This window comes from Toxorhynchites rutilus, chromosome 2 (genome assembly GCF_029784135.1).
Source record: "Toxorhynchites rutilus septentrionalis strain SRP chromosome 2, ASM2978413v1, whole genome shotgun sequence".
In the NCBI taxonomy this organism is placed as follows: domain Eukaryota; kingdom Metazoa; phylum Arthropoda; class Insecta; order Diptera; family Culicidae; genus Toxorhynchites; species Toxorhynchites rutilus.
In genome coordinates, this window is record NC_073745.1 from 295,453,112 (window position 1) to 295,476,795 (window position 23,684).

The window sequence follows — 23,684 nt, forward strand, 5'->3', positions numbered from 1 at the left end:
AATGTCTCCGCCCAGAGAGGTATCTGAGCAGAGTTCCGAAGTAGAGTAGACTGGCTACCCGAAGAGTGATAAAAGATGAGATCGAATATAGTAAAAGGCTGAGGCTGATCGACGGATTTATTGCAACTGACATCTGTTCTGAACATTTCGTGCCCTATTTATACGATTGGCCCATAGTCATTTGAATAGCGTTTGTTTGGATTGCGTCTGGAATATTCGCTATAATACAATTGCGCTTTGTATAGCGGGTTCGTTTCCATCTGTTCCTGTCTTATGACAATTGCATTATTGTTTGTGTGTTGTGATTGTTGTTTTCCTGAATTGCCATAAGTAAGTATTGTACAGAAAATAATATCGCGTAAAATAACAATAAAATATCTTTTTTACAGATGTTTAGATGAGAAATCACGAGGTAAGTAACTATATGTATAAATGCCCTAATTTTTCTTCCATTGTAGGTGCAGAATTGTGTATTTTTTAAAGTGTTTATATAATTTTGTCATGTAGTTTTGGGCTCTGAGTATATTATGAAAATAAATTGTATATTGGTTTGTTTTGGATTCTGTCTACATGGCCGCAACACCGGGTTCAGACGGTGCGAGTAAGAATACGAGTCGGTCTAGTCAGTTACTGCAGTGCAGCTACTCACACCATGTGAACACATCATGCCAGTTAGTGTCATGTGTGATCCGGCATGCGAGCTACTTCAAAGTTTTTTGAATTTACTCGCACTCGCATCCCTCAAAACGTCAAAAACAAAATTTAGCGTTCGAATCAGTGATGCCAAATGTAAAAAAATGTCTCTATTCTTAAGATATTTTCAAATATGCGAAGATATTTATAGACTTCAAAATTATTGGAAAAAAAAAATAAAACCCTCATAGTTCTAAACGAAATCGTTCTTATTTTGTTCTTCAGAATCTCTGATATAGAATCATTATCAGGCACAATTTTCATTCAAAATACACTCACAACTTGCAAAAAAAGGTATTGAAACAGAATGCATATTCAATTTAAAAACAGATTACGTATTCGATTTAAAAAAGTACATTTTCATTCATTATTTTAATTTTTGACGCGTATTTATTCCACCTGCAAATCTACTATATGTTTCATTTCACAAATTAGTACATGAAGCTGCTGGCAAGGCGAAATAAATAAAATTTGAAGAAATCTTTTAGACTGCCATTAATACTTCCGGAATCCGGAACTTTCGGACTTCCGGAAGCTGAGATAGTTCCGGAAGTCCGAAGTATGGATGCTTTCGAGATTCTAAAAAACATCAACAACAATCTGAACGATATTCCAGAAGAAAGGCACATCAATGTCGTTTTTTAGTTTCACTCTTGCAGGTATAGCATCCCTCATGAGTGTATCTTGGCGTTGTATTTTTGGACCAATGAAATCCAACAGTGTTTCCACTTATTCAGGTGTTTTTCTCAACACAGCTCTGTACTCTAGAGGATCACGGTCGTAGAGTTCCTTTTCCTTTTCCTTGCTTCAAATTCCTGGCCCTGGCGCTTTGCCTTTCTGCTTTTTTCGGATAGTACCTTCAGTTCGAAGAAATTCAGCACAAAGTATTTTCATACACAGTCAACGTGTACTTCGCGATAAAATTGTGTGACTGAAACTGAAAACCTGAGACGAAAACTGCCAATAGAGAAGTCGATTTCGGATCAATCATCTGTCAAATTCGGACATGATTGCTGCTTCTGACTATTTGATGGACATTTGCATGATTCATTCGCATCCGATTTCAATTGAACAGCGTTCTCGTTATGTACTAGACAATATCCATGTGAATGGACTTCCGCAGTATCACAATGCATACAATCGATTTATTCGCCGTGATATGGAACCATCATCCTCCAAAGACGCTAAAACATGGAAAGAGATTAACGTTCTTTGGTTCGAAAAGAAAAATAACCCATTTTATACAAAGTCGTTAAAATCCCACTCCCGTTCAAAAGTCAAATTTCTCCGCGAATCCAATGCAATTTTTTCCTCCAGCTCAATGGGGTTATGTTCCGGGGACTGGGATGACCACTCAAGCATTTTGATATTTTTGGACTGGAAGAAGCGCTTGGCAAACTTCGAGGTGTGCTTGGAGTCATTGTCCTAGTGGAAAATATAGTTAATTGTCCTGAGTGACGGCTTTAAGCTTTCCTCCAAGACTTTGACGTAGGATTTATCAGTCATTGTTCCGTCGATCTTGACAAGACCCCATTCCAGGAAAAACAGCACCACACAAGCAGTGATCCTCCTTCGTGTTGAAATTGTTGTTTGAGTAAATCTGGATAGCAGACGCTCAGACTTCAGAGAACGAGTTCGCTCACTTTCATCGATCCATACAACCTACTTCCAAAAATCATTAGGATTTCCGCTCTACTGTGCACAGCATATTACGCTTTATCATGATTTTCGAAAGCGATGCGATCGGACTGCCATATTTTTTAGCGATTTGGTGTCATACAAATGAAACACAAATTTCTACATTACTCGAGAATTAATCAAGCAAACGAAACCAAATTTGACATGTGAAGGTTTTAGGGTGCAATAAATGTTTTTACGGTGGTTAGATACTCCTCCCCCACTCCTAGGGGCGGCTGCCATGCAAATGGAACACAAATTTTTCTATTACTCGAGAACTAATCAACAGGATGAAAAGAAATTTGGCATGTGGAGGTTTTTGAATGCAATAAATGATTCTATTGTGGTTATATACTGCTCCCCCTCTCTTGGGGGGAGGGGGTGGCTACCATACAAATAAAACACGAATTTCTGCATTACTCGAGAATTAATCAAGTAAACGAAACCAAATTAGGTATATGGAGATTTTAGGGCGCAAAAAATGTTTTCACGGTGGTTAGACACTTCACCCCTCTCTCTGCCATACCTGCCATACAAATGACGCATACATTTCCGCATAATTGAAGGACTAATCAAGCAAACGAAACTAAATTTGACATGTGGAGATTTTATGGGGAAGAAACATTTCTACGGTGGCTCGACACTCCTCCCCCCTCTCTAAGGGGAGAAGAGGGGAGGAGTCTGTCTTTATTCTATCATATTTTCTGTATCAAACATTTATTCCATGTAACGGAGAAACATGTTATTTACAAGTGGTTGAAAAATCTTGCGTCCGAAAATAATCTGATATTATAATGATGAGTTTTGGTAGAAGTACTAGGAATTTTATAGTAAAAGGTAAATTCAACGGGGTCGATTAGAAGATCAATCAATGAACAGTTCTGCGATTGGATTCATGAACTTGCGCTTAGTAAGAAAACATGAATGTAAGAAGGTATTGATAACAAAAAAAGACGGGTGGGTAATGTCAGGGACATAACCGGAGTGACGTAGGACTATACAAAGGGGACAGCTTTTGTTAAATATATATTTTAAATATATTGTTTTATTTTCTTCTCCTACGTGAATAAAGGGTGTGTCACATCAAATTGCATCACGGAAAAAACGCTGTAGAAATTCGCCCAGTAGACCGATCCTTTTGAAAATTTTAGACAGTAACATAAAAACTATTAAACAACTTTTGGCATTTTCTTTTTATTCATACTTCGAGCCCAAGCCCGTATGCTCGCACTTTCCTCTTTACCCCGTCCATAAGGTTCTGTACAACGTCAGGTTGTAGTTTTTTTTGAACAGAAATCCATTTTCTCTTGAAGTCCGCCTCCGATTTGACAACTTTTGGGTTCTTCCGGAGGGCCTGCTTCATAATCGCCCAATATTTCTCTATTGGGCGAAGCTCCGGCGCGTTGGGCGGGTTCATTTCCTTTGGCACGAAGGTGACCCCGTTGGCTTCGTACCACTCCAAAACGTCCTTTGAATAGTGGCACGAAGCGAGATCCGGCCAGAAGATGGTCGGGCCCTCGTGCTGCTTCAATAGTGGTAGTAAGCGCTTCTGTAGGCACTCCTTAAGGTAAACCTGCCCGTTTACCGTGCCGGTCATCACGAAGGGGGCGCTCTGCTTTCCGCAAGAGCAGATCGCTTGCCACACCATGTACTTTTTGGCAAACTTGGATAGTTTCTGCTTGCGAATCTCCTCCGGAACGCTGAATTTGTCCTCTGCGGAGAAGAACAACAGGCCCGGCAGCTGACGAAAGTCCGCTTTGACGTAGGTTTCGTCGTCCATTACCAGGCAATGCGGCTTCGTCAGCATTTCGGTGTACAGCTTCCGGGCTCGCGTCTTCCCCACCATGTTTTGCCTTTCGTCGCGGTTAGGAGCCTTCTGAACCTTGTATGTACGCAGGCCCTCCCGCTGCTTGGTCCGCTGGATGAATGAACTTGACAAATTCAGCTTATTGGCGACATCCCGGACCGAACTTCTCGGATCACGTCTAAACTGCTTAACTACGCGCTTGTGATCTTTTTCACTGACGGAGCATCTATTTTTGCCGTTCTTCACCTTCCGGTCGATGGTTAGGTTCTCGAAGTATCGTTTTAGTACTCTGCTGACCGTGGATTGGACGATTCCCAGCATCTTACCGATGGTCCGATGTGACAACTCCGGATTCTCGAAATGAGTGTACAAGATTAATTCACGACGCTCTTTTTCGTTCGACGACATTTTTCCAAATTTACGAAAAATTGACAGTGAAGCATGGCCAACGTGATCTACATACTCTTATCTGATTTTAAAGCGAAAGCTGAAGATATAATTCCTAAAAATTAAATTTCTACAGCGTTTTTTCCGTGATGCAATTTGATGTGACACACCCTTTACCTACCTATCTACCATTTGGATTAGTTTACTGTTTACTTTTTATGAATACGTTGATGGTTATGAACCTTTGGTGTTGTGTTTTTGTTATCACTCGATATTCCCATCTTATTCGGTTAAACCTTCCTGTTTAGCTATTGCGTTTGCCACTCGCCACAGCTTTCACAGTTTGAAAATTTCTTCCCATCCAGCTTGTGGCATGTTGTACAGTAAATTACATTTAATGCGACGTGCCGGAGAAACACTTTGCCACTCACTGAAACTAATTGTTGCCTTGATGAGCGCCAAACCGAAGCTGCTCTGTTCTTGATGCGGATTTTCTGATTGTCGTGAGCAACTTTGCAAGCCAACTCGAGCACTCCGACGGCCGAAACTCTATAATCGATGTTAGGTATACTGGTGCTCCGGCACCAATCCGTTCGGCCTAGTTACCCTTGCGGAGCAATCAGTGAATGCGACCAACAGGGAACTGGAGACCTGCACGGTTCGAGTGAGACTTTGCCTTTCCCTTAACTTGTTCTCCTTTGTTACGTCCACGATGCCGATGCCGTACAACCACACTAATTTACGGTTTGAAAGAAAATAAGATATTTTTTTGGATTCCGCGTGTTTTATACTCTAGCGGTACACACTCACAGGATAGAGACAAATCGGCAGACTCAGACAGAGGGGCGAGTCCAACGAGACGAACGAATGAGCGTTAAAAGGGAGCGATGGCAAAAAAATACATTCATTACGATTTGTTCGCTCGTTGGATTCACATGCAGGCTAAAAAGGGTCCTTTTCAGGATCACAAAATTATCTTCAATCTAAAGAGTTTATTGTTTTGTTATCACTCGATATCCCCATCTTGTTCGGCTAAACCTTTCTGTTTAGCGATTGCATTTGCCACTCGCCACAGCTTTCACAGTTGGAAAATTTCTTCCCATCCAGCTTGTGACATATTTTACAGTAAATTACATTCAATGGCACGTCGCATTACCACCACTCAGTATCGGATTGGAGGTAATTTTAACCTGTAATTGAACATTTGCATTGACAGTGGTACAGTGTCAACTTTCAATGTGGGGTCATAATTTGGACCCCGAACTCTATGTTTACAAAAATGTCCAACTAAATATGTCGCATTACTGGTCCGTCCAATTATCTAAATGTCGAGATAAGTGTAAATTACTGTACTTTCAATCTAAAAGCAATTTAAGAATTGGTGAAAATCAATAAGCTCAGAACAACTGCCAAATTCACATACTCACCATATCCTGGCAAACAAATTATGAAAAAATCAATTTGTGTTTTATTATTATTTTGGATATTGTTTTAGAAATCATTGAACTGTATTTCCTAAACTCTTTTTTGGAAGGTTTAATGACCCTGAAAAGCGCCTTGTTTTATGGAATGGTTCCAATTTAGAAAACTCGTGGTTTTGAAAAAAACCATTTTGAACGCCCTCGATGCCGCCTTGTTCTAGATTTGCCACCAAAGCAGTTTGTATAAAGAACAAACTTTTTTCTTCTGCTACCTGATGCCGTTTTGCGATTGCGTTTGCCACTCGCCACTCGCTGCAACTGCCTGTTGTCTTGATGTCCAACGAACCGAATGTGTTCTGTTCCGAATGCGGGTTTTCTTATCGTCGCGAGCAGCTTTGCCAGCTAACTCGATCACTTCGGCGGCCGAAACTATATAACGCCGGCTAGGTGGACTGGTGCACTGGTACTAACGCGCTCGGCCTAGCTACCCTTGCGGGGAACTCCAGACCAACACGGTTCGAGCGGGATTTTGCCTTTCCCTTCACTTTTCCTCCTTTACCATGTCCAGACATGGCTGCTTGGGTTTGTTTGTTGATGTGTTGTGATGCAAACCGATGTGGTGTACGGTTTGGATGAGAATGATCCTTTACGGCAGCGGAGCGGGGATTTTTAAGCAGACTGGCTGGCTCGAGAATTACGCATGTGTGAGACTGCGACCAATGTTTCGTTCATTTTTTTCTTTTTCCTTTCCACTCGTGCTTCATTCTATTTCGCTGCTGCTCTGGTTGCCCGATTTAGTCGGTACGATTTGAGGAGCACAAAATGAACCAATCAAAAATGAGCACATAATGCATTTTGACAATGCTTGATATTTCACAATTATTCAATTATTTATCTCAAGAAAAATGAAATGTTATTCATTATGATAGATGCGTAGATATATTTCCTATCAATTGATGCAAAAACCTTTGCGATCTATTGAGAAATGCTCGAGTTATAAGCGTTCCAAATCTTGCATTTTTTCCTACTTGTTCGGTGCCTAGATTTCCATTTCACCCTCTATTTCTTCCGGTTAGACGTAGTCCTACGTCAAAACAAATTTTGGTCGGGACGAAGTTTGCCAGGTCAGCTAGTATCAAATAAATATGCTTAATATGATCTTATATTTACATAATTCGGAAATATCTTATGTTTCTACCTTTCTCACGATACCGAAAACGGAGCTTAACGAACGAACAACACAATGTTTAGCCAAATATTCTGACGAGATCGAATGAACCAGCCTTGTTTACTTTTTGTTTTCCGATAGCAAATCGACAGAACTTCGGACGAAATTTGCTATCGCGTAAATATGCGTGAATAAGCAGTGTGGTTGTATTTGTTGCATCAAGTTGCCCCAACTAGATTATGTAGGGATGATCAAATCACCTACTTGATTGTTAATATTCGATTAATCGTTACTAGTAGCAGAAGGTACCGGTTGCTTACTTTTTTATTCCCAATACTGTAGGTTTTAGAATTAAAAATTACAATTTTCGGTGCACTGACCCAAAATGGAAGTAACCTAAAAATGGCTATGGACCTCATGAGTATCTTTCTAGAATCAGCACGGCTAGCTCTGTGAGATCAATGTGCACCGAGAGTAACTTCAAATAACTAGCGGGTAATCATATTTGAAGGGATTAATACTCGTGGAATGGCTCGTGAATTTCGTTTTCATGCTTCTGTGATGAAAGGGAAGCAAAAATGACAGACATTAATGTCCATTATATCATTGGAATGTACGCTTGAAGTGATTCATTGTATTTTAGATGTCTATAAAAAACAACATGGGTGTAATTTAAATTATTCTGTGCGGATATATATTTTTCCCGGCAAATATTATTTCATAAAAAAAACTTCACCAAATGTTTCATGCAAACCAAAAATAACAACCAACGTGTCCCGGGTGGTTTCAATTCTTTTCATTGGCCACTTCCGGCCTGTTTATATAATTAAGCATATTAACAGAATAAAAATATTTTCATTTGAATCGGAATGACAGAACGCAGCAGCAGCAAATAAAAAAATAGACGTTCCCACTAAAAACGACCACTTTATCAGCGCTTCAGCAAACTGCCTGGCGTTATCGCGTAATTAATTATAATGAAGTACGCACCCTCTCTCCACCCACGCACGACGAGTGGTGGAGCTGGTGGGTGCATGAATGAATGGAAACGGTAATTTTCTCCACCGCCTCATAACTCCCCGGTGTTCCCCTGAGGTGGCAGGAATTAATAAGTTATGTGGTGGCGTTGAATAAAAATTTAAAATTAATTTAAAAATTGCCACCGAAATCGTTACCGGTCGGTAAAAGTTTACCATTTGGGTCGTTTATTTTCACACACACACACAGGTTCATTGGTCTCTCGAACACTGGTTTGAAATGCAAAATTGCACCGGAAATGAACCGCGCAGAAATTTGCCACGCGGAACACTAATTTTTCTGCCTGACGGGAGATTTATTGTTGACGGATTGTGCTTCAATTCTAAGCAGATTCCCTCTGTTGCCGCTATCACGCTTCCGCTGCAGCATTTTTCCGTCAGCTTGGGAAGCGTTATTTCTGCCAGATAGCGGTTCTGTTGCAGGCCATTCCGGGCAGGACCATGCATGCATCCTCTATGCGAAGACGATGCTGACGATGCTCTCGTCGCTTGCTTGGCGAGAGGGGATGCTGAAGATGAAGATGAATTAATCTACCTCGTAGTGAGGTTTGCTAATTCAGTTTTCGAAAGTGTTCCCCGCGAGCGTCAGCAACAAGTTCATACTTGTACATAAACCTCACAATAACTTTGGCAGCAAATCAACTTCAATGATTTCGTAACGTTTCCAAGATGAGCGCAAACAGTCAACAGGTTTTGAAGTGAAATAAAAACGGCTCCCAAGATGTTGCTCTCGAGGCATCTTTCTCCGACTCTGGCAGCTTTTCCCACTGTCGGGTTCTCTGCACCTGAATTCTGCACAGCGAACCGCGTCCATCCCAACGTTGGCCGCACCCAACCGGTCACGGGGCACGAAGCACTCTTCAACATAAATAATGCTGATGAAAACGAGCTGAAGATATATGGTTCGAGATAGTTTTTCGTGTGATTTCCTCCAATTCGGAAGCTGACGTTGTTGGATGATTCCACTTACTCTTTGACTCTAAGCATAAAACGGACGTTGAAAAAAGGTGCTACGTGTGTTGGAAAGAAAGGCTGCCACCATGTGATGCAGATTGTTGTCGATTTTGGTGCCTTTTGTACCAAAAACATGGGAAGAGACCAACTGGAATCTCCTCTAAGACTTTTGAATCTGCCTCGATTGCCCCTTAACAGGCTCAATTCCCACAATCATCAACACTTGAAAGTGGATCAAAATTTCACACTCCAACGAAAATTGATTGCTCTATCAAGTCCATAAAACATGTTTTTTGTTGTTGTTTATTCCCGAAACATCCGCACGACACATCCCGTTCGTTTATCTTTCCATTCCAGTGGAACTTCCGGCTCGAAAAACAACCGCATTGAACCTTTCTAATTGAATTGTCGCTGGCACACTCACTTTGGGGTGGGTGTTTTTAGTTGGGACCATCCATTCCATCCCGGGGCTTGTCGATGATGGTGCTACACGGCTCCATATCGTATCGTTCCCATAGCCGGTTTTCTGCAATTGACGCAATTCGAAACAAATGTTCCCCCTTTTGCATTCACTCTAGCTCCACTCCAGGACTCCAGGGGCACTCTGTTTTCTGCACCAAGTGGCGTCCATCGTGTAGAGCCACACACACATCCACATCAAGCCCAATTTGATTTTACATAAATTGTGTGGTGAAATATGAAATTCATAAATTTAAACTCTCCCACGACGGCAACCCGCATCTCGGAGTAACCGCCTCCGATTGTGGTCTAAAATATTCGAACTACATGGAGCACGCACACACACACACACACTCCTACATCCGAGCAAAGAGAGATAAAATCTTGGATATTACATATATGTGCGAAAATGCAAAATATGGAGGGAATGCTTCCTCGCCGCGACTGCAACACCCAATGCTAGTTAGATAAAAGGCACGCAGCATGGCGCTGAATGCAGCAGCCTGCGAATAGCTGCCAAACGTGCTGCGACCGAAATGTGCTGACCAAGAATTATTTGGCGGTAGCGAAACGTCGGCGAATAATTCGCCTAGTTTCCGAACTGTCTGCGTAGCAGTTGATATTGAATAAATTAAAAGTTTATCACTTGTTTATCGGTTATTACAAACAATTAAATGCGAACTTTTCATTCAGAAAACTATACACACATAATCTTACCTCTGATAATGTGAGTTAAATAAAATTTGTACGAATGTATTGGGCGTGCAACTCAATTCGTTCCGTTTCCAGGGTGGCTCAAGGTGCTATAAATAATCGACGGTGACGCCTGATTTTTGGATGAATCGTGAAGCTTCGACATCTGTCAACCAGATATTGTTTACAAATCTTTGAGTTTTGCACAACAAATTCAATTCTTACTGCGTTGAAAATGTCGAGTTTAGTTGAAAATAAGCACCATTTGCGGGGAGTTTTGATTTTCTGTTTACGTTGAAAAGAAAGTGTCTGAAACGCATCGAATTCTGTGACAGTTTATGGATCGTCTGCATCGTCGGATAGATTTTGTAGCGAATGTTTTGGAAGTGCTGATTTTATTGTTAAAGACAAAAAGAGTCAGGACATTACTCGATCAAGATTCGTGCCAAACGCAAACAAAGCTTACAGAATCATTGGAAGTGACTCGACAAGCTCTCGACTCAAAGCCGCAGGGTACATCCAAAAGCATGGGAATTATATTCTATACCGTAAAAGTCGTCATGTACCTTAGTGTTGCTTTGTTCAAATGTAAGAAATTTCACAAGCGCAAAAAAATCTGTACTAATCTATACTTTTTAACGAAAATCTGTACTCTGTACCGAACCGAATGGGTATCAAAAAAAAAACAAAAAATATGTACCTTTCCAGATAAATCTGGCAACACTGCTTGTAACTATTCTAACTATACATATTTTTTTGACGTAGAACTACGTCTTTCAGGAAGAGTGCCAAATCAGAAAACAGGTCACGTTTCTATGAAATAAAGTTAACGTTAATAACAGTTTTCACTGTGAGCGAATTCTCATAATATCTAAACGGTTTAAATTCATGAAAACTGGAAGAATTTCCTTTTTGCCATACATTTGTTCTGCCCTAACACGGACTTCAACATTAATGTGCCTGGGGAAACCCGCTTCGCAAATACACGCAAGTCGGGAGTACGCTCGTTCTGATGAACCGTAGCCTCCGGCAGTGCGGAAGAAATATGTGTTTCCCATGAAGCTTTTTAAGCGATTTTATTTAGCTGTTTGTATGTGTGCAGATTTTGCCGCATTACATATTTTCTCAAAACCCCATAAATATGGGTATCTAATGAAAGGACTTGACTAGTAGGACACAGTTATTTATGAAAAATGGAAATCCAAGATGGCGGCCGTTACAAAATGGCAGACTACATATTTTGTCGAAACCCCATCAATATGGATATCTAATGAAAGGACTTGACTAGTAGGACACAGTTATTTATGTAAAATGGAAATCTAAGATGGCGGCCGTTATAACATGACAGACTACATATTTTGTCAAAACCCCAGCAATATGGGTATCAAATGAAAGGGCTTGACTAGTAGTTATTTATGTAAAATGGAAATCCAAAATGGCCGCCACTCCAAAATAGCGAAATATGTATTTTTATATGGGTATATAATGAATTGACTTGACTTGACTAGAACATAGTTATTTATGAAAAATGTAAATTCAAAATGGCGACCAGTACAAAATCGCAGACTACATTTCTTCTGAAGACCCCATCATATGGGTATCAGATGGAAGGGCTTGACTAGTAGATCACAGTAATTTATGAAAATTCAACTTTTTGCCATTTTGGGCCAATATTTTTTTTCATGCAACGCCCGCATATGGGTATCGAATGAAATGATTTGGCTAATATAATACAGTTAATCATGAAAACATTCCATTTGAAACAATTTAAAAAAGTTTGGGATATAAAACGTAGAGAAAACTGTGTCGTTATCGAAAACTGCTATACTCTCTCGACTGATAATACGACATAATCAACATTATATGGATCAAGAGAAATCAGTGATTATAAAAAAGCTCTGTAATAAATTGATTTCGGAGCTGGTAAAGTGATTTACAAATCTTGAGTAATACGAATCAGTAGACTAAACAATACTGCTAGATCCTCGCTTCAAATAGAAACGTTTTGGGCTTAACAGAAAGTACCACTATGCACACCAGTCGTTGATAAGGACGTCAAAAATGAAATCAATAGGATACACGCCTACGAAACTACCACGCGGTCATCTGTATGGAAGGAGTTTCATGTATGGTTGGCAACTTTCGATCCTCACATGATCCAAAAAGCTGCTGCAATATCTTTATATATTCTTATATATTTATAAAAAAAAATGTATTCCGGCGACTTCAGCACCATGTGAGCGATTTTTTTTCCGAAAGCAGGACAAGTTTGCAGTGATAGATGTAGTAGACCTTCATCAGATAACATTGAAAAGATAATGTTTATAAATAAAAAAAAGTAGAGAAGATTATTGTGATGGAAACATATTAGATAAAACCTTCAGTAAAGTAATATTTTTACTATTCTCCGCACTGATTATTGTTTTGAACCTTGTTTTTTACGTCTTCCATTCTTCACATATCCGAATATCCAGTTCTTGAAAAGAGCCGTCGAATGAGCCGGCTCTTTTCGTTGAGCGCACGGCTCTGAACCGCTCACTGAAATGAACCGTTTTTCCTATCTCTAGCTTACATGTATCTGCCAGGACTCGAAATCTTCGAAGATGAAAAATGAAGATCGACTCTTCTCTTTGTAGCTTCGCTTCGACTAGGACTGCTTCGGCATTCGCCGTGATCAGAAAGTTAGTTAACTAGAAAATGAAGTGACGTGCGTTGAGAGCGAGGATGACTGATGAACTATTCTAGTCAATACGTATTCTAATTGACGTGACTAAGACGTCGTACGCAAATAACCGAAGGCTAAAAATCCGGAATTTGGACCACCACACCCCCTCTTCGTAACGCAATTTCCTATCTCTAATACAATACAGAAAGCGACGCAACCTCCACCCACCTCCGCCCCCCCCCCCCTTCTTGCGTTACTTAATTTGTGCACGACGCCTAATGAATACAAATCTGCCTCTTCATTGAATCCACACTTCTACTACCCCCTGACATAAATCTTGCTACGCGGGTACTCGCGGTTTTTACGTCCATATTAAGTGGAATGAAAACTTGATTTCTTTTACCTACCATGAACTCAAACCAACGAACTTAGACAGTTATCAGATATGCTATAAAGGTCCTCCCGTTAGTATTAGTAAATAACGTGCAGTTTGGGAGGAATTCTAAACAAAAAACAAAAACATACAGAAAAACGGGTAGAGCAGTGCGGGGCAAAGGTGCGCACCTAACTGTTGTCGTCCAATAACTCTTGAAATAAAAACAAATAAAATTCAATTTGCTTACCAAATTGTAACTATATATATTACCCTTGAAACGTAGTACAAGAATTTCTCGAGTTTTGTTTGTAGTTAGACAAAATCCTGTTTTAATACAAAATGGCAAATGCGTACTTTTGCCCCATAGTGGGGGCAAAAGTGCACACTTATTGAGTTGTACTTCTGTGGTGACTAGTAACAAAGATAAATGCTTTATCATTACCAGCGGGAGAAGCATTATTACCAGAGTTTGTAGGCACCATCCAGTGGGGATCAGGGGGATGCTGTATGATTTTTTATGGGTGGAGATGGATGGGTGTTATGGTCGAACATATCACGTGGAATTTTTTGGGAGGAAGGACACTGACAATATAAGATATCGGAAAATGTACAACTTTTGAAACAGAATTCTTTTTTATTAACTTCGTCCCACCCACAATTGATATATTGATATAAATCATTTCGAACACTCAAGTTCCCACAGAAATTATTTCTATAATAATAAAACATAATATATACTCGCGGTATATAATTTCATTTTTGACATATAAGAGTTAAATCGTGTGGAACGGATACCAAATCATTTCTATTAATATAGATCAAGTTCCTCAATACAATACAATCACTTGATTTATTTGAAACTCATTGTTGAAAAAAAAAATTTATTTGAAGTTTATTGTGAAAACATAAACATAAACGAAACGTAACCGTTATTGAATTGAATGCATGGTTAAAATAAAAACGTTTTTCATTTGAAATTCATTTTGAATTAATTTTTAGCAATTGTTGATTTATCTTCCTCATTTGGATTCGGTTCTGAGGATTCCGACGCTTTGCCTTGGAGCGCTGTTGCTTCGTTGCGCTGTTGTGGGGTTCGAAGAGACAGACAATGGTTCCTCATGAAGCTAGAATCCCAATCTCTTCTTGCCAGTTTTGCAACTTGATTGAATTCGTGATGGAGGCTGTTGGCTTCCGCAAAATCAAACGCCAGACGGCGTAAATCTTTGAGAGTCATACCATAGAAAGATTTGTCCAGTACTCTGTAGTGGTCCGCCAGATTTTCAGACCGCTCACTCGTAAATACTTGTCTGAACCGCCCTAGGTTCTCGCTGAGAAATCCCAGCAGAAGTAGAAATGCCAATAAAAGAAGATTCAAATCATAAATCACTCACTGATATGAGCCTCTGCTGATTCAGAGATATCGAGGTCTGCCGCAATCCGACGCTTCGAGACTCCCTTCCGAAGCCTCTGTCGGGCCATTTGAGCATTTCTGAAGTACATTTCTTCAAATCACTTTTCTTCTTGTGGGTCCCGTTAAAAATTTGGTTGAAACATTATATTTTTTTTTCAGAGCGAAACTCTGGTGCGAACTTTTGCAATACAGCCACTGCGCACCACAAGCAATTTTTGAGCTAATCGAATTAAAAAAAAACTCTTGAAATTTTTCACAAAAACGAATACGCACTATCATTTACTATAGAATGAAGGTTTCCTTGACAGTGCAGTTTCGAACTTTCCAGTTATTTTAGGTAAGTTAATCATCATCTCCAAAACTGGAAAAATTAGATCAAAACATCGCAAAACTCTTTTAACCACATAAATTTTTGCCACTTTCATGAAATGTATCTTGTTTATATGTGTGAGCTGCTGGTGTAATAATGTATCAAACGAATGCACTGTTGTCGAAATTTTATGCTCGTTTGCTTCAAAAAGGCCAATGCGCACTTTTGCCCCGTGCGCACCTTCGCCCCGCACTACTCTAATTAAAAAAAAATTAAATATAAAAAAATTGTCAGTGGTTGTGAATATATTCAGAGGAAGATTGATCTGCATCAAAGCAACAGAAAAGAGTTATGGCAAATTTCGAAATCTCTATTGAAACCAAATAATAACAAACCGCGGTCCATAACTTTTAATGGCACCCTTGAAAAGTCTGAACAGACATTCATTTCTAAGTTTAACGATTATTTTGTCAATAGTGTTTCATTGATTAATCAGTCTATTGAATTGGTCGATGAACCTGATGAAATAAGACAGTCGGTTAATAGTAATTTTGGTTTTGTAAGTTTTCATCCAATTACTTTAAATAAACTTAGATCTTTTTGCTTTTCTTTAGGAAAAACGGCTGGAGTGGATAGTGTTAATGCTAGAGTTATTCAAGATTGCTTTCATGTTATTGACTACATCTTGCTGGACCTTATTATTCAATTTTTACTAACTGGGCATGGGCAACTCCTCTAGAAGACGCACCACGCTAGATATGGGGTACAGACTAGGGGGGCGTTGCTGATTAATGGTCAGCTGCATCCCAATAGGAAGTATCCCGTGTCGGGCACAGGTACAGATCATTGAAGACAGCAACATCACAATTACGAAAACACTTGTAATACTTACCTCGAGCCAACCGCAAGTATTCGGTTACATATTACTAACATAGTTATAAGGCAAACATTGTCGAATCTGATAACTCCTATTGAAAAGGTTGCTGGAACGATTAAAGCCGAAGAGTTTCGTCCCATCAACATGGTGCACACATTAGAGAAAATATTGGAATTAGTTGTTGAAGGCCAGCTGTTGGAATATTTCAATCATAACACTTTGCTAATACCAGAACAATCGGGATATCGGGAAGGTCATTCCTGTGAAACCGCATTGAACTTGGTGTTAGCAAAATGGAAAGATAATTTAGAATGTGAAGATACCATCATTGCCGTTTTCTTGGTTCTGAAACGCGCTTTCGAGACAAGTCCTAGGCCCTTGTTGTTGAACACGATTAAGCGCTTTGGAATTACGAGTACTGCATATAAATGGTTTGAAAGCTATTTGTATGACAGAACTCAACGGACTATTTTTAACGATTTCATTTCCAGTCCCGTAGGGAATAATCTTGGAGTACCTCAGGGAAGTGTATTACGACCCATTTTATTTATTATGTACATTAATGACATGTGACGAGTTTTACGATTTTGTGACATCAAATTGTGACTGTGTTATTCACTGCAGCTGATGATTTAAATCAGGTCGCATCACATTTGAATGTAGATTTGCATTCTTTAAGTAGATGATTGAAGTATAAGCAGTTGAAATTGAAGATAAGTAAAACTAAATATATGGTAATCTCGCGAAATCGTTCAAATGAAAAAGTCTCTATTGATATAAGTTTATAAGTGATAAGTTTGAGCATCGCGCGCGTAACACAGGTATAAAGGATATTAAATTGAAAGTTTTCTAAGTTTCTCGATTTCTCTGGACGAGGATATTCATAGTCAATCCAATACAAGGCTAGCGGTTGGGCTTGTGCTCTGGTGGACCAGGTCTGGTTGTAAGGGCCTCGTCGGGCCGTATCGGCTCTGTGGCGAACATGACTGAGTATTGGCTTGCCATTTGACATTGCAATTTATATCTGTGAATAAAATCAGTTCGTTGTTTTTTTTTTTGTTTGCCTAACTGATTTAGATGCTGAAAAAATAACCAAATTATCGTTCAGACAGCTCATCTTGCTCGAACCTCTGCAGGGGAGGGAGGTGGAACCATCATCAACACAACACTGCACGCTATTTTAAACGTGTGAGTAATTTTCGTGTACGATACAAACAAATCTAGCTCACATGTAGTATATGTCAAAAAGCAAAGCGGTTCGGAGCCCAAAACATTATTAGTATCGAGGGAATAAAATGTTCCGCAATTCTACGTCCAAAAACCAAGTTAACCAGAAGGAGTGCCTACGGAAGAGAGTACTCATCTGCATCAAACTGCTGTAAGGAGGATCCTGCTCGGGTCTTTAAAATCTCCGACTTTCGCGCCAGAGGACCATGGCCTTCTGTCGGGATTCAAAGTTATAGTTGCCCGGACTAGCGTTTTCGCTTGGCCACGCGACAGTATCCACCTTCAATTGACCTTTCAACCAACTTACCAACCGATCCGAAATTTTCGATTTCGGAAACAACCAAATCGACCAAATCAGTTGGATTAACTCACTAAAAATTAAGTGAAATTAAAAAAAAACTAATCCAGAAACTTTCCTTCTTTCAATCGTCTATTTTTTTCCAAATTAAACCTAACTCCTAACGATGACGTCGCTCTTAGCCCTGCTCTATGTGTATATCCTATCTCTATAATGGTTTTCCCTACTTGGGAGGGGTTTGTGTGCGCACACTTTTGTTTCAGGGTACTCACGAATCGAACGATGACGTTGCAGCACCTGTGATGGAACGATGGAGCAGCCTGATGGTTGCTGATGCGCTCGCACACCGTTCCGCTCACCGACGTGAGTTTTCGGGAATCTCGCTGGCGTTGACAGTCTTTTCCCTTGACTGAGGCAAAACCACGGTGGAGTGTTGCCGCTTGTAGCGTACGGCAGCCGTGGGACCGAGCTTCCTCACCGATGACCAACGCACTCCAGAATGGCCTATAGTAGTACGCAACTACGAGGCGATAGGCCACTCCGGGGGATTCTACCGACGCACCGATTCACAATGATGAATTGAATATACTCCGGACGCGGAGCCACAAGGCTACATAAATTAATGGTGTCATTAATGCCCTGTCTACTTCCGAAAATACATATTTTATTTTTAGTTTTAAATTTACCTCCGTTCACTTGGTGCGCAAAAACTGCTGCAACCGTATTTCTTGTAGAATTATTCTACAATAATCCTATTCACAAATAAAATTAAAATTACACAAAAAACCTATTGTCTAATTCTATAAATGACTCACTTCTATTGTTTTATTTGATTCCACACAAACTCACGATTTTTTTAATATTAAAAAAAAACTCCGAAAATTTCTGGAATAGGAATTTCTAATTAAATCACAAAACTTTACTTGACTAAATATTATCTCACCAAAACAACTATTGAAATTTAACACTCCAAGAATCAACTGATTCGCTCGGCGGCTCAGAAGGAATAGATCGAGTCGGTTTTGTTTCGTGAATTCGATACCTATCGAATATTCTAGAATACTTTTTTGTGTCCTTTTTCCTTACTGCTTCCGGTTTCACGAATATTGTTCGCGACTTAATTCCCGCCGCGTCATTTTTTGAATATGGAGTCTATATCGATTTATCACTTAAGTCTGATTCCAATAGGTTGTCTACTACTAGGCGTCAAATCTACTTAAACTCTATTTGAAACGACTATGCTCGTTTCACTGCATCTACTCAAATATCATCAAGCAGTTGAACAAAGAAAATGGCGTGTCAGTGGTTTCCAAGAAGAAGATACTCCTTTTTGGTTATAACAGTATAAGAACCAGTAACACTATTCACATTTCCAGTCGCCTAACCTTTGGTCCCGCCTTCATCGACTTGAAATTTTAGAATAGGGTGTATTTTCTCTTTGCTGGTGTCCATCTTTGACATGCGATGAAACAGTACGTAGTTGAGCAATCACAACACTGTCTGGGTACAAAATTTCGTCTTGCTATCGTCCATCGCACTTTTACAACGCGAGTTTCCAACTCCATCTATTGTAAAATGATGAATTTACTGCCATCACACCTCTTATGATTTTGAAATTAACATACATTTCGGCATTTAGAAAATTACAACACATTTCGGTTGAGAGCAACATTCCCGCATTGGCAGCAAAAGTAACAGGTCTGAATTGCAGAATATGCAGCTGGAATCTAGAATAAACATTGGCAAAATTAATATCCAAAACCGGCTGGGTTTGCTTTGCATCGCTGTTTTCCGTTCCCAGTGCTAGTAGCTAGGTGTCGACGCGTATGTCCGCATGATGCTGCTGGAATTGGCCATCAGGTCGGACCATTTGCAGCGGCTGCAAGCGACCGAGCAGTGAGTGGTCCAGAGAACCAGAGAAACGCAGGCCATCAGCAGCAGCACCAACAGCTTTCAATTAATTTAAAATTCAGAGCAAACAGATATCGACTCGATGTGGGACACAAGGCACATACAGCACCATCCATATGCGCATTCGTCACAATGGTGATAGCAAGGGCAGCCATTCGGTTTTAATGGAGTTCAAAGGAATGAATATTCGCACGTAAATCTACATGAAATTAATTTAAAACACGTACCCCGTACCCCGCCGCGATGGGTTGCGCGGGTGGATGCGCGACGGAACAAAACACATCAGATCAACCTGTGTGAGTGCGTGTGTGTGTTCTATTGTCCTGACAGTAACGTTTCACGGATCGGCTCTGAGCTTGGACAACGTGCCCGCAGATTGTCCCCATCACTCCGGATCGCATCGCGTTGGAAATACGTGAGTTTTAATTCCGGTGCCATTCGATTTGCGCTCTAAATAAAGTCAAATCCTCTTTCCAGCCAATTAGATCCGGAACAGGATGACACGAATCAAATTGAGGACGGGGGGAGGTACATTTTTCAAATTCAATTAGTTGTTTTCTGTAGGTTAGTTTCAGCCTTTCGGATTATTAGCTTTCGGCGGTGGCCGGCAATCGTGGGCCACAGAGAAATCAATTTCTGTTTCATGTGGGCAATAGTTCAATTATTGAATGAGCGAGTGTTTTATCGATACGAGTGGATGAGTGGATCAAACGAATTTGCAAACAATTGTAGGGGAATTTCATTTGTTATGTAAATTTGCTCTAATGAAACACATTCGAAGTGGCCATAGAATGGGGAATAAGTGCTGACGGGAAATTATAACCTACCATTCGGATGTTGATTGGACAATATTTCAACATTTAAAGCAACTCTCTTCCATTGGAGTGATAAATAATTCCATTGAACAGCAGTCCGAACGCTTCCCCCGGGTGGGGGTGGATTGCTGAGATAGAGATCTGTACACAATCGCTTTGCTTGTATAATCACCTATATTAATTTCGATGTAATCTTGCAAGAAACCCTTCTTCCACTGCTGCAAGTACTCGTACCTCGACGAGATCTTACGCTTTAATAAGGTATTTATATTCAGGCTTGATGATCTCTATATTTCTTCTTGTCGGCAGCCAAATAAACATAACTATCTTAATTTATGTTGGCCTCGTTTTTCATCATCTCCCGCCGCTACATACGCATGACGGGAATCATTAACACAAATCTTATCATCTGCAGCGTTATCTCGAGGCGTGTGTGCGTGATAGAAATTTCCCCAGAGAAGAATTATGTCTTCCCAAGGACAAGAAGGTGCCCATCCGCGATAACAAAAAACCCGAAATTAATATGTAACGACCCATCAGACAGAGGCACATTGACATTCAGATGAAGGAAAACTTCTCCACCCCCCCCCCACCTCGAGAACTATCTGTTGAGTTATTAGTTTTTCCTATCAATTGATGGGACACTTGACTGTCGGACGTGATTGATGTTCGAAATGCATGAAAAGTCCCTGCGCAGCATGTTGCTAGCCATCTCGTTTTTACCACACTTCAACGGGGGGATATGATTTCCTTCAACGAAGATGCTGTTGATAGAATAAATAGATTAAAAAAGCATTAAGCTACCCCGCCGATGGGGATTTTTGATTTGATGGATTTGCTCCGCAAAAAGTCACAGGAGAGTTGTGTCCGAGACACGACCGCATAGTTGGCGTAGGATTCCGTTAGGCTATCTGTTGATTTTGGATATGTTTGAAGAACTTTTCGATGTTGGTTTGGTGGCCCTGAAAAGGGCCGTTTTGTTTAGTTGTTGGATATTGTTTGTTCACTCCACCAGTGTTTACCGAGTGATGATGACAGAAAGATGGTAAACAGTCGTTGGATGGTGCGTATCAGATAAAAGATACCGATGTGGAACGAGATATGATGAAAACCGCCCTCTTTGATCCTAGACGAGATGCCTCCTATGTTATGTATGGATGAAACAAAGAAAAAAAACTCACCAATGTAATATAAGATAATTACCAATACCGAACACAATTATCAATTTTTCTCATCAGAAAAATCATGTTACTTTAATATAGAGAAAGTATATTTGATATGGGAAAGGTAATTTTGTTTTATAACTTTTACTTTTTGAGTGTTTATTCAACCCAATGCGAATTTTAATTGAACTAACAGCACCTGATACTATATGTAGAGCATATAGGAAATCACTTTTTGTAATATTTCTTCACTTTTCCTATTTTTCTCGCCGTATAAATTTTTCTCTGGTGAAAATTAACACAACAAAACAGACAGCTTAAACCAAACTATCCGTTCTCGAGCGGAAACACACCTTGGTTTTTATTTATGTAAATTGAAATAAATCGTTTCATACATCAAGTCATTTTTAACACAACTGCTACCATATATAATTTTACACTTACACTTGTGCTAAATTTTTCACAATACACGATCGGTCATGGATATGAAATTTTACGAAGCAATCAACATTGAAGTTCGAAATTCAAATTTTATTTGCTAGAATTAATCACATCACTCACCTTACTTGCAATATAGATTTCCCCCAGGCAACTTGGTTTTAATATCTCTGTAAGGGACCCACCGCAAGTGTCGTCAACTTCGACCAATCAAAAGTGGTATTTCCGTCAGGATGGGGTTGATTAGCGTTTGAAATTGAACAATTGCACGATGTTTTCGATTTCCAATTTGTACCCCAATATGTTCCCGAAGGACGTGATCCTACATCAGAAACCAAAAGTTCCAGAGCAGTTGGTCATATGATCTTTGAAGTTCCGTACAAGCGCATTGCTCACACACAAGCGCGTTGCATGCAAGTCAAACTAGCACAGAGTGGCGAATCAAAATAAATCACTTACAAGTGCAGTGGAACAGGTAGTATAGTGATTTGTTTTATCCTTCTTTTTCACAACTGATTTCACAGATTTGCTTGGAGATCACAATAATAATTTTTTGTGTGTATTTTTGTGTGCTCGTATATTATTTGTAGAATTGTTTTAACTGTGTTCTTCCAGCATCTATTAGCAGAGTGCGCCTGTATTATTGTTTTTTTCTTTCTTCCGTTCACTTGCACGGACCGGCCGATGGTATTCGAACCTGTTCTAGCTCTTTCCCGCTCATCCCGGTCAGAGAGCTTCGATTTACGTGGAACTCTTTCCTTCTTACCGTATTCTTGAGGATTCGCCAAATAATTGAGCACTACTTGATAGAATCGCCCAATCCGACGAGAAATACCAACAATTTCTCTGATACCAACATTTTCTTGGTGAAATGCATCGATTTGTCTTCCTTCTCTCTCAGTGAACTCTTTTCCCATCGGCATTTGCCAGATTTAATTGATCAAAACAACAAAAGCAACGGAAAATGTTACTGGTCTTATAAAAACTTGACAGTTGAAGCACGAAAACATTCGTTTACGCTCAGTGCTTGCACACACACATATGAAAATCATGCAGTGTATAGTAATCAGCATTTTACGTGGAGTTCCAACTGTCCTATATATCTTCGTAAATATGAAAGGAAGAAGGAACAGGTGGAATTCTCCGTTTAGCAATCCGAGAAAGCAGTTCAACACAAATATGATATACTCTATTTGAATGTTACAGGTTTACGTATACATTATGATACTGGTCAACAACAAAAAAAACCGAAACTATTAATAATAGTGGAAACACACCTAGTGGAAACACACCTTACATATTTTTCAATTCAAGATGGTCAATTTTTTGTCAAGATCAGTGCATACTGGAGGCGTATCGATGTACATTTCAAACTCGCTAAAATTCAAAGAGCTATCGAATGAAACATATAGAGATAACTGGTTTTTAGCTGTAGAAGTGCAAGGTAACACAATAGCTGGAATCTACACCCGAAATTGCTTTTAGCTCAAGTTTTGTCATCCCGATTTATGACATTAAATGAGACATAACATTACAGAAAATGTCATGACTCACAAATACTGGTAAACATTTGTACAATATACATGGTACAGCAATATAAGATTAATACGAGCGAGCGAAACAAAAGACAAAAAAGCTTTCCGCATACTTTGCCACATACACGGCCCAGACCGAGATAGATATTGTTCTCCTTCATGCGCTCCTTTTTCACTCTTAGAAAACACTTCCCAACTTCATTTTATAATCAGGTGCAATATTATCACGTATTTGCAGAACAACTTCTGAAGCATCATTAGCCATGTGGATAGCGTGGTCGTGTAAAATATCTTTGAATTCCAGCCGGCCTTGGTTCGATCCCCATTGACGTCGTATGGACTTTTTTTTGGCACAATCTCAA